The sequence below is a fragment of the Phyllostomus discolor genome (genome assembly GCF_004126475.2).
Source record: "Phyllostomus discolor isolate MPI-MPIP mPhyDis1 chromosome 15 unlocalized genomic scaffold, mPhyDis1.pri.v3 mPhyDis1_scaffold_4, whole genome shotgun sequence".
NCBI lineage: Eukaryota > Metazoa > Chordata > Mammalia > Chiroptera > Phyllostomidae > Phyllostomus > Phyllostomus discolor.
Genome location: NW_023397494.1, coordinates 168005 through 180478, shown reverse-complemented (window position 1 = coordinate 180478; position 12474 = coordinate 168005).

The following is a 12474-nucleotide window of genomic DNA, read 5'->3' as shown; positions in this document are numbered from 1 at the left end:
CAGATGGTTTCACAGGAGAATTCTACAAAGCATTTAAAGAAGAACTAACACCTATCCTTCACAATTTCAAAAAATCCAAAAAGATGGAAGACTCCCAAACCCCTTTTATGAGGCCAACATCATCTTAATTTCAAAACCAGATAAAGACACAACAAAGAAAGAAAACTACAGGCCAATATCGCTGATGAACATTGACGCTAAAATCCTCAACAAGATACTGGCAAACTGCATCCAACAGTACATTAAGAAGGTCATACACCATGACCAAGTGGGGTTCATTCCAGGGATGCAAGGATGGTGCAATATTCGCAAATCAGTAAATGTAATACATCACATAAACAAAAGCAAAGACAAAAACCACATGATCATATCAATAGATGCAGAAAAAGCATTTGATAAGGTACAGCATTCATTCATGATAAAAACACTCAGCAAAGTGGCAATAGAGGGAGCATTCCTCAACATAATAAAGGCCTTATATGAGGAACCTACAGCCAACATTATACTCAATGGGCAAAAATTAAAATCTTTTCCAGTAAGAACAGGAATAAGACAAGGATGTCCACTTTCACCACTTCTATTCAATATAGTGCTGGAAGTTCTAGCCACAGCAATCAGACAAGAAAAAGAAATAAAAGGAATCCAAATCAGAAAGCAGGAAACAAAACTGTCACTGTTTGCAGATGACATGATACTGTACATAGAAAATCCTATAGACTCCACCAAAAAACTGCTTGACCTAATAAATAAATTTGGCAAAACAGCGGGATACAAAGTCAATATCTAGAAATCAAAGGCATTTCTGTACACCAACAATAAAATAGCAGAAGCAGAAATCAAGAAAAAAATCCCATTTGAAATAGCAAAATGAAAAATAAAATACCTAGGAATAAACCTAACCAAAGAGGTAAAAGACCTGTATTCAGAAAACTACATAACACTGAGGAGAGAAATCAAGGAAGACACAAACAAATGGAAACATATACCGTGTTCATGGATTGGAAGAATTAATATCATCAAAATGTCCATACTACCAAAAGCAATTTACACATTCAATGCAATACCTATTAAAGTACCAATGGCATATTTCACAGACATAGAACAAACACTTCAACAATTTATATGGAACCATAAACGACCCTGAATAGCTGTTGCAATTTTGAGAAAGAAGAGTAAAGTAGTAGGGATCACAACACCTGACAGTAAACTATACTACAAGTCCACTGTAATCAAAACTGCCTGGTACTGGCAAAAAACAGGCACATGGACCAATGGAACAGAACAGAGAGCCCAGAAAGAAACCCAAGCCTCTAGGGTCAATTAATATTTGACAAAGGAAGCAGCAACATAAAATGGAATAAAAATAGCTTCTTCAACAAATGGTGTTGGGAGAACTGGACAGCTACGTGCAAAAAAGTGAAACTCGAGCACCAACTTACACCTTATACAAAAATAGATTCAAGGTGGATACAAGACTTAAATATAAAGCGTGACACCATTAAAGTCCTAGAAGAGAACGTAGGTAGGAAAATCTCAGATATTTCACGCAGAAACTTTTTTACTGACTTGTCTCCTAGAGCAAGGGACATAAAGGAAAGAATAAACTAATGGGACCTCATCAAAATTAAAAGCTTTTGCACAGCTAAAGAAAACAGTATCAAAATAAAAAGAGAACCAACTGTATCGGAAAACATATTTGCCAATGATACCTCAGACAAGGTTTAATCTCCAAAATATATAAAGAACTTGCACGGCTCTACTCTAAGAAGACAAGTAACCCAATTAAAAAATGGGCAAAGGACTAGAACAGACACTTCTCCAAGGAGGACATACAGAAAATCCAAAGACACATGAAACGATGCTCAATATCGCTAGCCATCAGAGAGATACAGATTAAAACTACAATGAGATACCACTTCACACCAGTCAGAATGGCCATCATAAACAAAGGAACAAACAAGTGTTGGAGAGGCTGTGGAGAAAGGGGGTCCCTAGTGCACTGTTGATGGGACTGCAGACTGGTACAACCACTACGGAAAGCAGTTTGGAACTTCCTCAGAAAACTAAAAATGGATCTGCCTTTTGACCCGGCAATTCCACTGCTGGGACTCTATCCTAAGAATACTAAAACACCAATTCAAAAGAACCTATGCATCCCAATGTTCATAGCAGCACAATTTACAATAACTAGGTGCTGGAAGCAACCTAGATGCCCATCAGTAAATAAATGGATCAAAAAACTATGGTACATTTACACAATGGAATTCTATGCAGCAGAAAGAATGAAGGCGCTCCTACCCTATGCAACAGCATGGATGGAGCTGGAAAGCATTATGCTAAGTGAAACAAGCCAGGCAGTGAAAGACAAATACCACATGATATCACCTTGAACAGGAATCTAAAGAACAAAACAAAACAATAAACTAGCATAATATAACCAAAGACACTGAAATAGGGGATAGTCTGACAGTGACCAGAGGGGAGAGAAGAGGGAATTTCAGGGGGGGGGAATGGGTAGGGTTTACAGGAACAAATTTGGAGGACACATGGACAAAAACTAGGGGTGGGGGGTAATGGGGGGAAAGGCGGGAGGGTTGGGGGTGGGCTGGAATGGGAGTAGGGGGGAGAAAACTGTACTTGAACAATGATTAAAATTTAAAAAAAAAAAGAAAAAGAAAAAGTGACAAGTTTGGTAACAGGGGAAACTAGGTGGTTAAACTCAAATCCCCAACAAGGGGATGGAACTCTGAGAATTGAGAAAAATGGGTGGAAACTCACAATTCCATAACAAGGGGACTCACCTGGAAATCCCCACTAAAAGTGGATAAAAGTTGAAAATCTGAGGCAAGCATAGCTTATTAAATTAAGAACACAAAGAAAAATGCTATGGAAGTTAGAACCAAAGTGGAAAAGAAAGGATGTAGAAGTATGAGATATATGAGGATGGAATTAGGAATCCCATTTCAAGGAGGATGGACGTTATATCCCTAGGACAATGATATACATCTAAGAATCACAAGAGGAATGAGATAAACCACAAAGTGCAAAGTACATGGGGATGTATTCCTCAATCACAAAAACAAGGGAATGAAATTTAAAACTCTGAGAACAAGTGGATAGAACTCAAGATCCCAAGAAAGGAAAGGAACATGAAATTTTAAGAACACAAAATAGAATTCAGGACCCTTAGAAAACGTGGATGATACTTGATACAAGAACAAGTTGAAGGAAAGTGAAATTCCAAATGCATAGGTATGGAAGACAGCATACTGTGAACAAGGGAAAGAATATGGAGATCTAACTAAAAAGACATGGAATTTGACATCCAGAATTTTGGGAGATGGAACTAAGATCTCCAAGAACAAGAAGATGTAACTTGATACAGCAAACACAAGGGGAGGAAACTCAGAATTGAGAGAGAGAGAGAGAAAGAGAAAAGAAGAAGAAGAAGAAGAAGAAGAAGAAGAAGAAGAAGGAGGAGGAGGAGGAGGAGGAAGAGGAAGAGGAAGAGGAGGAGGAAGAAAGAAAGAAGAAAAAAGAAAAAAAGAAAAGAAAGGTGATTTGTTGAGAATCACAGGAACAAGAAATTGACTTTGAATCCCCAAGAAGGGAATTAATCAAGGAGACTTGAGAAAAATGAGATGGAAACTTCAATCCCAGAACAAGGGGACTGATTTCCAAATCTCTATAACAATGGGATTAATCACGGAAGCCTGAAGACACAAGAAAATTTCTGAATCCCAAGAACAGGGCTATTTTTCTGAACCCTGAGAACAAGGGGATCGAACTCAAACCCAGAAAAGAAAGAGATGTGAATCAGAATACATAGAGCATTGGGTCAGAACTCAAACCATGAAAACAAATGTATGGTACTTGATACCCTAAAAACTGCTTAAGTAATTCATACAACCAGGAACAAGGGTATGGAACTCAAAACTCTGAAAACAAGGGCATGGATATCACAACTACAAAATAAGGGGCAGAACACTGAAAAGCAACAAAAAGAATGAACTCGTTACCATGACAACAAAGTTATGGATATCAGAATCCAGAGACCACTGTGGTGAAATTTGATACTTAACCAATAAGGGAAAATAACTCGGTATTTCAAGAAGCTTGGGATTTAGCTCTGAATCCTAAGAACAGGGAATGAATCATGAAACACCATGAAACTAAAAAAACCTAACAACAATGGAATATAACTCAGAACACAAGAACAAGGGATGCATTTCAAAAATGCATCATTTAGAAAATGTGATAGGAAATTGATACCCCAAGAACAAAATGAAGGCACGTGAAATTCCAAATACAAGAAGACTGAACTCAGGACACCATGACTAAAGGCTGGAAATGGAAATTCAACGACAAGGACCTGGAATTCACAACCCAGAAATCATTGAGATGTAACTCAGACCTTCCAGAAAAGGGGATGAATATAGATACCCCAAGAACATGGGTAAGTGACTCCTAATTTCAAGAACAAGGAGACATGAATGAGAATAGCGGGAACAAGGCGATTGAACTCAAATAACCAACAGGAGAATAGAACTCAGAGAGGTGAGAAACCAGGAATGGAACCAACAATTTGAGACTAACGGGTCTGAGTTTGAGGTCCCTGCAACAAAGTGATGAAACACAGAAGACTGACAGGTAGAGGAGGGATATCATAAATTGCATGAATAGAGCAATTTAATAGAGCCATGAGAATAAAGGAACGGACTATGACCACAACAACAAAGAGATAAAACTGTAAATCTGGAAATCATTGGGTTGGAATGAGGAACTCTGAAAATATAGGGTGGTACTGGACACCCCAAGAACTGGGAAGTAAATCAGACATCTACGAACAATTGTTTGAAGAGCTGTAGCTGTAAATCAAGAGAATATAAGGATGGAACTCAGAACCCTGAAGTCAAGAGGATGGTACTTGATACCCTAAGAAACATGTGAACCTACTCAGAAGACCAAAAATAAGATAATGGAACTCAGAACTCGGGAGAAGGGTGCGGTGTATCAGAACTTTTCAGACTAAAAACAAGAAAAAATCACAAGGAAAAAATGGAGCTTCTTACTGAAAAGGCAATATTATGAATATCACAAGCCAGAGAATAGGGGTGAAAGGTGTTCCTCAATGAAAAAGAAGAAATAACTTGGAATCCCAAGAATACAGTAACTGTTCTGAGCCTAGAGAGTAAGAAAATACAAAATGAGTCCCCCCAAGGAGGAGGGAGAGACTTGGAATTCCAAGAACAAGGGATTTAGCTCATAACCCTAGCATCTTTTAATGAAGCTCTGTAACACAAGAATATGAAGGACCAGTAAATGTGAAGAACAGGGTGAATAATCTAAGATGCCAGTGAAAAAGGTTATGGAAATGGAAACCCAATAACGTTGGGTTAGAACACAGAACACAGAAATCATTGGCACGGAACATGAAATACTAAGAAAGACATGTACCTAGAGAACTGAAGAAGTTGATGGACCTTAGAATGCCCAGAGCGAGGTAAAGAGAATGAGAAGAGCAAGAACAAGGAGATTGAACTCAAATACCTAACAAGGGAATGAAACTTGGAGTCTTCAGTAAAATGAATTGGAACTCAAAATTCTGGAATAAGAGGACAGGGAAGGAAAGTCTTACTACAGGGGAATGAATCTCAAAAACCTGAGACATAGCATGGCAGATGACACTAAAAACACAAAGAAAAAGGCAATAAAAATCAGAACCCAACAGGAAAAGAATGGCACCCATATCCCATAACCCACAATCCCAGAAAAAGGTGTTTGATCTCCATATATGTACACACACAAAAAAAGACATGCATCTAGAAAGCTTGACAGTAAGGGGAAGGAACTCGGAATCCCAAGAACAGGGTAATTGTTGTGAACCCTGAAAACAGGGGATCCAATGCAGAACACTACAACAAAGATATGTGACTCTGAATCCAAAGAACTTTAGGCCAGAACGCAAAGCTTGAAAACACGGACATGGTGTTTCATTCCCCAAACAATGGGTATGAACTTACACACATAAAACAAGGGGATTGAACTCAAAATGCCAAAAACAAGGTAATGAAATTCAAAACTTTGAAATAGGAGAAGCAACAGGAAAAGGACAGAATTCACTACCATGAAAGCAATGTTATGGATATAAGAAGCCAGAGGTAGATGAAGATGAAATTGGATACCCAGCAAAACACTAGAATAACTCAGAACCCCCAAATCCTTGGGAATTGAGCTCTAAACCTGAGAAAAAGGAAATGGATCTTGAAACCCTAAGAAAAAGCAAATAGAACTCAAAAGCCTAATAAGATAGCATAGAACTCAGAACACAAGTAAAAGGGATGGACTTCACAAACCTCAGTTTGTTCATGGAACTAGCTATCCCAAGAAAAAGATCTAGAAATCTGAAATTCCAAAAATAAAGGAACAGAAATTAGATGCTCATATATAAGGTGATGACACTTGGACCTTAAAAACAAGGAGATGAATCTGGAAAGCTCAGCAACAAGAAAACTCAAACTCAACATCAAAACTCAAAGAACAAGTAGGTGAATCTCAGAACCCAAAGAAAAATGGATGGAACTTGAAAACCTAAATACAAGGGCATGGATATCCGAACCCCAGAGCAGTGGGTCAAACTCAGAATCCCAAAAAGAGGAGGTCTGAAAACAGATCCTAACATCATGAAAATTAACCTTGGAATCAAAAGAGCAAGAAGAAACTTGAAATCCCAAGAAAAGGAGAACTCAAAACCTCAAGGTAAAAAAAAAAAAAAACTTATGGAAATCAAAATCCTGAATACAACTGCAGGCAACAGAAAATTTCAGCCATTAGGGGAAAGCATCCTGAACACTGAGGGAAAGAGATGAACATGAAACACAAAGACCAAGAGGATGGAACTTAGATTCTTAACAAAATTAGGAAGTAACCTGGAATCAGAAGAAAAACGGGCGACCTCATAATCCTTTGAAAATGGTTATGGAATTCGTTATACACCAAAAAAGTTGATGGAACCTGAAATCCCCCCCAAAAAAGAACATGGGACTCACACACTTATGAAGAGATGGAGAGGACTCAGAACCCAAGAATAGGCAAATAGGATTCAGAACCAGGAGATCATTGCGATGGAACTCAGAGCCTGAGAACAAGGGGATATAGACAGATAACCCAAGAACACGAAATTCCAAGGAAAATGTAATAGAAATAAAAAGAGAAAAAACATGGCTATTGAACTAGAATCCCCAAGAAGGGGATGGAATACTGAGGTTTGACAAAAATGGGGTGGAATTTACAATCCAAGAACAACAGTTCTGACCTTGAATTCCCTACAAAAAGACATGAAACACAGAAGCTTAGTATACAGGGCAATAAACTCAGAATCCCAAAATCACAACCATTATTCTGAACTCTGAGAACAATGTTTAGAACTCGGACAAGTACAGCAAGTGAAGGAGACTGATAATCCAGAGCACATCAGGATGGACCAGAAACCATGAAAACTAGGGGTAGTAGTTTATACCCCAAGAAAAAAGAGGAAGGAACTCAGACAGACAGAAAAAAGGGGAATGGACTTCAGAACTCCAAAAATAAGTTGATGGATATCACAACTACTAAACAAAAGGGCAGAACTCAGAGAAGCAACACCAAAAGAATGCAATGTACTACCATAAAAACAACCTCATGGATGCCAGAAGCCAGAGGCGGATACACAAAAAGGTTGGCATTCAATGAAAAAGGGGAAGAAATGAAATCTCAAACTCTGGGGTAGGTCTGAATCCTGGGAACAGGGGAATGGATTGGGAAACACCGTGAAAATGGGAATAAAACTCAAAACCCTAAAACAATGCCATGGAACTTAGAAAAAGGTTTGGGCATCACAACCTGCAGTGGTTTGTTGAAACAGTTTATTCAAAACAAAGATACAGGAACTGGAAATAAAAAAGGGGGGGTGAAACTCAGATGCTCATAAACAAAGTGATGGAACTCAGAAACCTATAAGAAGGGGATGGACATTGTAAGCTGAGCACAAAGGCATGGGACTCAAAACTCAAAGAACACAGAGATGAAACTCAGAACCTGAGGAACAATAAGATGGAATTCCAAATCCCAAGAGCAAGGGAATGAATGTCAGAACCCTGGAACAAGTGGAAAAACTCCAATTCCCAAAAACAGGTGTCCCAGACATAGATCATTACAACATGAGGTTTATTTAACCTTGGAATCCCTGAGACAAGAAGAAGGAGTCCAGAGTTCCAAGAAAAAAAATGAAACTCAAAACCACAGCAAAAGTTTTTATGGAACTCTTGAATACAAAAGCAACAATAGGCAACTGCAGATTCCAATCTGTAGAGCAAGGGACCCAGAGCACTGAGAGGAAGGGACGGATTTCAAAACACAAAGAACATGAGGATGGAACTTGGACTGCAACCACAGAAAAGAAGGACGCCAAAACCTATCCAAAGAACATGAAGTTTATCCTTAGAAAATATTAACGGTTTTCATTATACCATGAAAAAGTTGATGGAACCTGAAATCCGAAAAACAAAGGGATGAAACTCAGACACCCACCAACGAACTTATGGAACTTGGAACCTAAAGAACAGGTGTGTAGAAATCAGAACTCAGAGAATATTGAGATGAAACTCAAAACTCTGAGAACAAAAGGATGTATACAGATAATTCAAGAACAAAATGGAGTAACATGAAATATCATGGAAAATGCAATGGAAATAGGAAGAGCCCAAATGAAGATGGAACTCGTAGACTTGAGAAAGATGGGATGGAACCCACAATCTCAGAACAAGAAGTGGGAATTCAAAATTCCTGAAACAAAGGGATGAAATTCAGAAGCCTGTGATACAGGGAAAGAACTAAAAAAACCCCAAGATTCTGGCCATTTTTCTCAACCTTGGGAACTAGGAAATCTAAAACAACTACAAGGATACAAGACTCTCAATACAGAGTACATCAGAACGGTACTCAAACCATGAAAACAAGGGGATGGTACTTAATATTCAGAGAACAATGGAAAGAAGATCACAAAACCATGAACAAGGGGATGGGGCTCAGAACTGTAAAACAAGGTGATGTATATCAAAACTAGGAAACAAGGGTAGAGAACTTGGAGAATCAATCATAAAAGGATGGAAATCACTACCATGGAAATAATGTTATGGATATCCAAAGCCAGAAATGTGGATAAAATTTGCTTTCAACAAACATGGGGAAAAATATTTTTCTCTAGAATTCTGCAATTGAACACAGAATTTTGAAAACATGAGAATGAATCTTCAAACCCCAAGAAACTGGGAATGAAACTCAAAACCTTGATAACAACAGCATAGTACTACGAACACACACAAAAAGGATGGAACTCAAAACCCATATTCTTGATTGTGAAACTCAATACCTCAAGAACATGTTAAAGGAACCTGATATTACAAGAATAGAAAAAAATCTCAGATGTCCATGAACAACGTGCTGGAACCCAACACCCCAACAATACAATGAATCTGGAAAGCTGAGCAATGACAACATGACTGAAAAACACAAAGAAAAAGGAGATGAAACTTAGACCCCCAAAATAAGGGGATAATACTCAGAATTCCAAGAACATTAGGACTGAACTCTGAATCATGAGAATGAGGAAATGAATCTCAAAATAGTTTTTCCCCTCAAGAAAAAGGGTATGGAACTCAATATCCTGAGAAAAATGGCATAGAAATGAGAACACAAGAACAAAGGCTGGACTGCAAATGCCGTAATGTTTTTTGTGGAACTTGATAGCCAAAGAACAAGATAAAGGATCCTGAAATACCAACAATATGGACATGAAAGTTACAAGCCCATTAATAAGGGGATGACACTTGGAACCCTTAAAACAAGATGGTGAATCTTGAAAGCTCAGCAGCAAAGGCATAGAAGTCAAAACTCAAGGAACAAGATGAATCTGAGAACTCAACAAACAAGGGTATAGAACTAGAAATCCCAAAATAAGGGAATGGACATCAGAACCCTGGAACAAGAAACAAAACTCAGAATCCCCAAAAGAGGCAGGCTGGATGTAGAACCTTACATAAAATTCACCTTGGAATCCAAAGAAGAATGAGACATAACATGAAGTCCAAAGAAAAGAGGAACTCAAAACCTCAGGGGAAAAAATATGGAAATCAAAATCTTGAAAAACGCAGGCACCTGGAAACTCGAATCATTGTGGGAAAAAAATTCAGATTGCTAAGGTACATAGAAGCATGCCAAAACAACAAAGTGCAAGAGGATGAAACTCAGAATCTTAACAAAAAGGGAAAGTAACCCAGAATCCCACAATGAAGAGGTGGGCCTCATGATCCCTAGAAAATTTTGATGGAATTCATTATACCATAAAAAAAGATAATGGAACCTGAAATCAAAGCAGAAAGAGATGCAACATAGACATCCATGAACAAAGGTATGAAACCAGTAATGCCAAGAACGGATGGATAGAACTTGAAATCCAGATATCATTAGGATGGAACTCAGAACCTCGAGAACAAGGGGATATAAATAGATAACCCAGGGACGAAGGAAAATAACAGGGAACTCTCAGGAAAACATGGTGGAAATGAGAAAAGCAAGCCCACAGTTATTGAACTCAATTGAAATCCCCAAGAAAGGGATGGGGCTTTGAGATTTGAGGAAAATGCATTGGAACCCACAATCTCAGAACAAGGGGTCAGAGACTGAAATTTCTACAACAGAAATGAAAATTTTGCAACCCTGAAACTAATTGCAAAAAAACTCATAGCCCCAAGAACAGTGTCATTGTTCTGAATCCTGAGAACAAAAGAATCAAACTCAGACCACTACAACAAGGAGAAGAGCCTCTGAATACAAAGAACATGGGGACTGACCTCAAACAACGAAGACAACGGCTGGTACTTGATACACCAAAAAAATGGAAAAAATTTTGCACAAGCAGGAACAAAGGAATGGAAATCAGAACTTCAAAACAAAATGATGGCTAGCAATAGCATATGACATGGGGACAGAACCCAGTGTAGGGGACCGGTTTGTTTCACTCTGGCCAATGTGACTCAGTTCTGGATGGAAAACCTACAGAAGCGAAGTGGTGGGCAAGAGCCAGACCTTCAAACTGAGTTATTCCTGAGTTTCGAGGCCTGAGAATTCTCAGGCCTAGAAAATGCATAGACTGTTATGGCTTGCTGTTGCTAAAATTACATCACCCTGGTCTAAAACAACAAATGTGTATTGTCTATCTACAAACTAATTTCCAAAGCCTGTGTGAATTTTCAGAAGGATAGAGCTAATCAGGGTGCCACCATTCCCCTCTGCATGTTATTTTCATTTCCTCAATTGTACCTAAAATGTAGACAATAATATTCTATGTAATAGATAAACCTTTATTTGATGTAAGCCCCAAGAAAAGCAATAAAAGCCTGCCTAGGCAAGGGTCGAGGTCCTCTCCTCTTGAGGGAGTGGCCAAAGCATTCTTAGGCACTCTCCCCTTTTGAGAGTAGCTGGGCCATCCCCTTTTTCTTCACAGGATTGCTGTCTCCTGCACATTTATTCTCATCTTCTGTCACAACAGGCAGATTCTGCTGGCTGGAGTCTGCCACACCAGAGAAGCACCAAAAAGAATGGAACTGGCTACCCTTAAAATACTGTTACAGATTTCAGAAACCAGATTAGGATGCAGATGAAATTTAATACCCACCACCAACAACAACAAAAGGATGGAGCTCAGAATAAAAAGAATCTTGAGACCGAACTATGAATCCTGAGAACAAGAAAGTGGTTTCCTAAAACCCAAGAAAAAGCTAATGGAACTCAAACCATAAGAAAAATGGCAAAGAACACAGGACACAAGAACAAGCAATGGACCTCACAAGTCACAGTGTTCTTCTGGGGGTAGATACCCCAAGTACAAGATAAAGAAACGTTAAATTCCAAGAATAAGGGGTTACATGCCCCTGAGTGACGTGATAGAACTCAGAATCCTAAAAACAAAGGGATGAATTTCAAAAGCTCAGCACAATTGCATGGAAGTCAGACTCAAAGACAAAGAAGATGAATCCCAGAACTGAAAAAGTAAAGGCATGTAACTTGAAATTCCAAACCAAAAACTGACAACAGAACACCAGAATTAGGGAGAAAATTAAAAATCACAAAAAGATGTGGACATAGATCCTTACAACATTAGGATTGACTTTAGAATTCAAAGAACAAAAATAAATATTTCAGAGTCCCAAGAAAAAGAGGAACTGAAACCCCAGCAAAAAGGTTACAGAAATTTAAATCCAGAGATCAGCAGAAGGAAACTGGAAAATCCAATCATTAGAAGAAGGGACCCAGAAAAATGAGAAGGGATTGATGTGAAAATACCAATAAAAACAGGATGGAGATCCCTACTCTGAAAACAATTTTGTGGATGCAGAAACCAGAAGCAAATGCAGATGAGATTTGATACCCACTGAT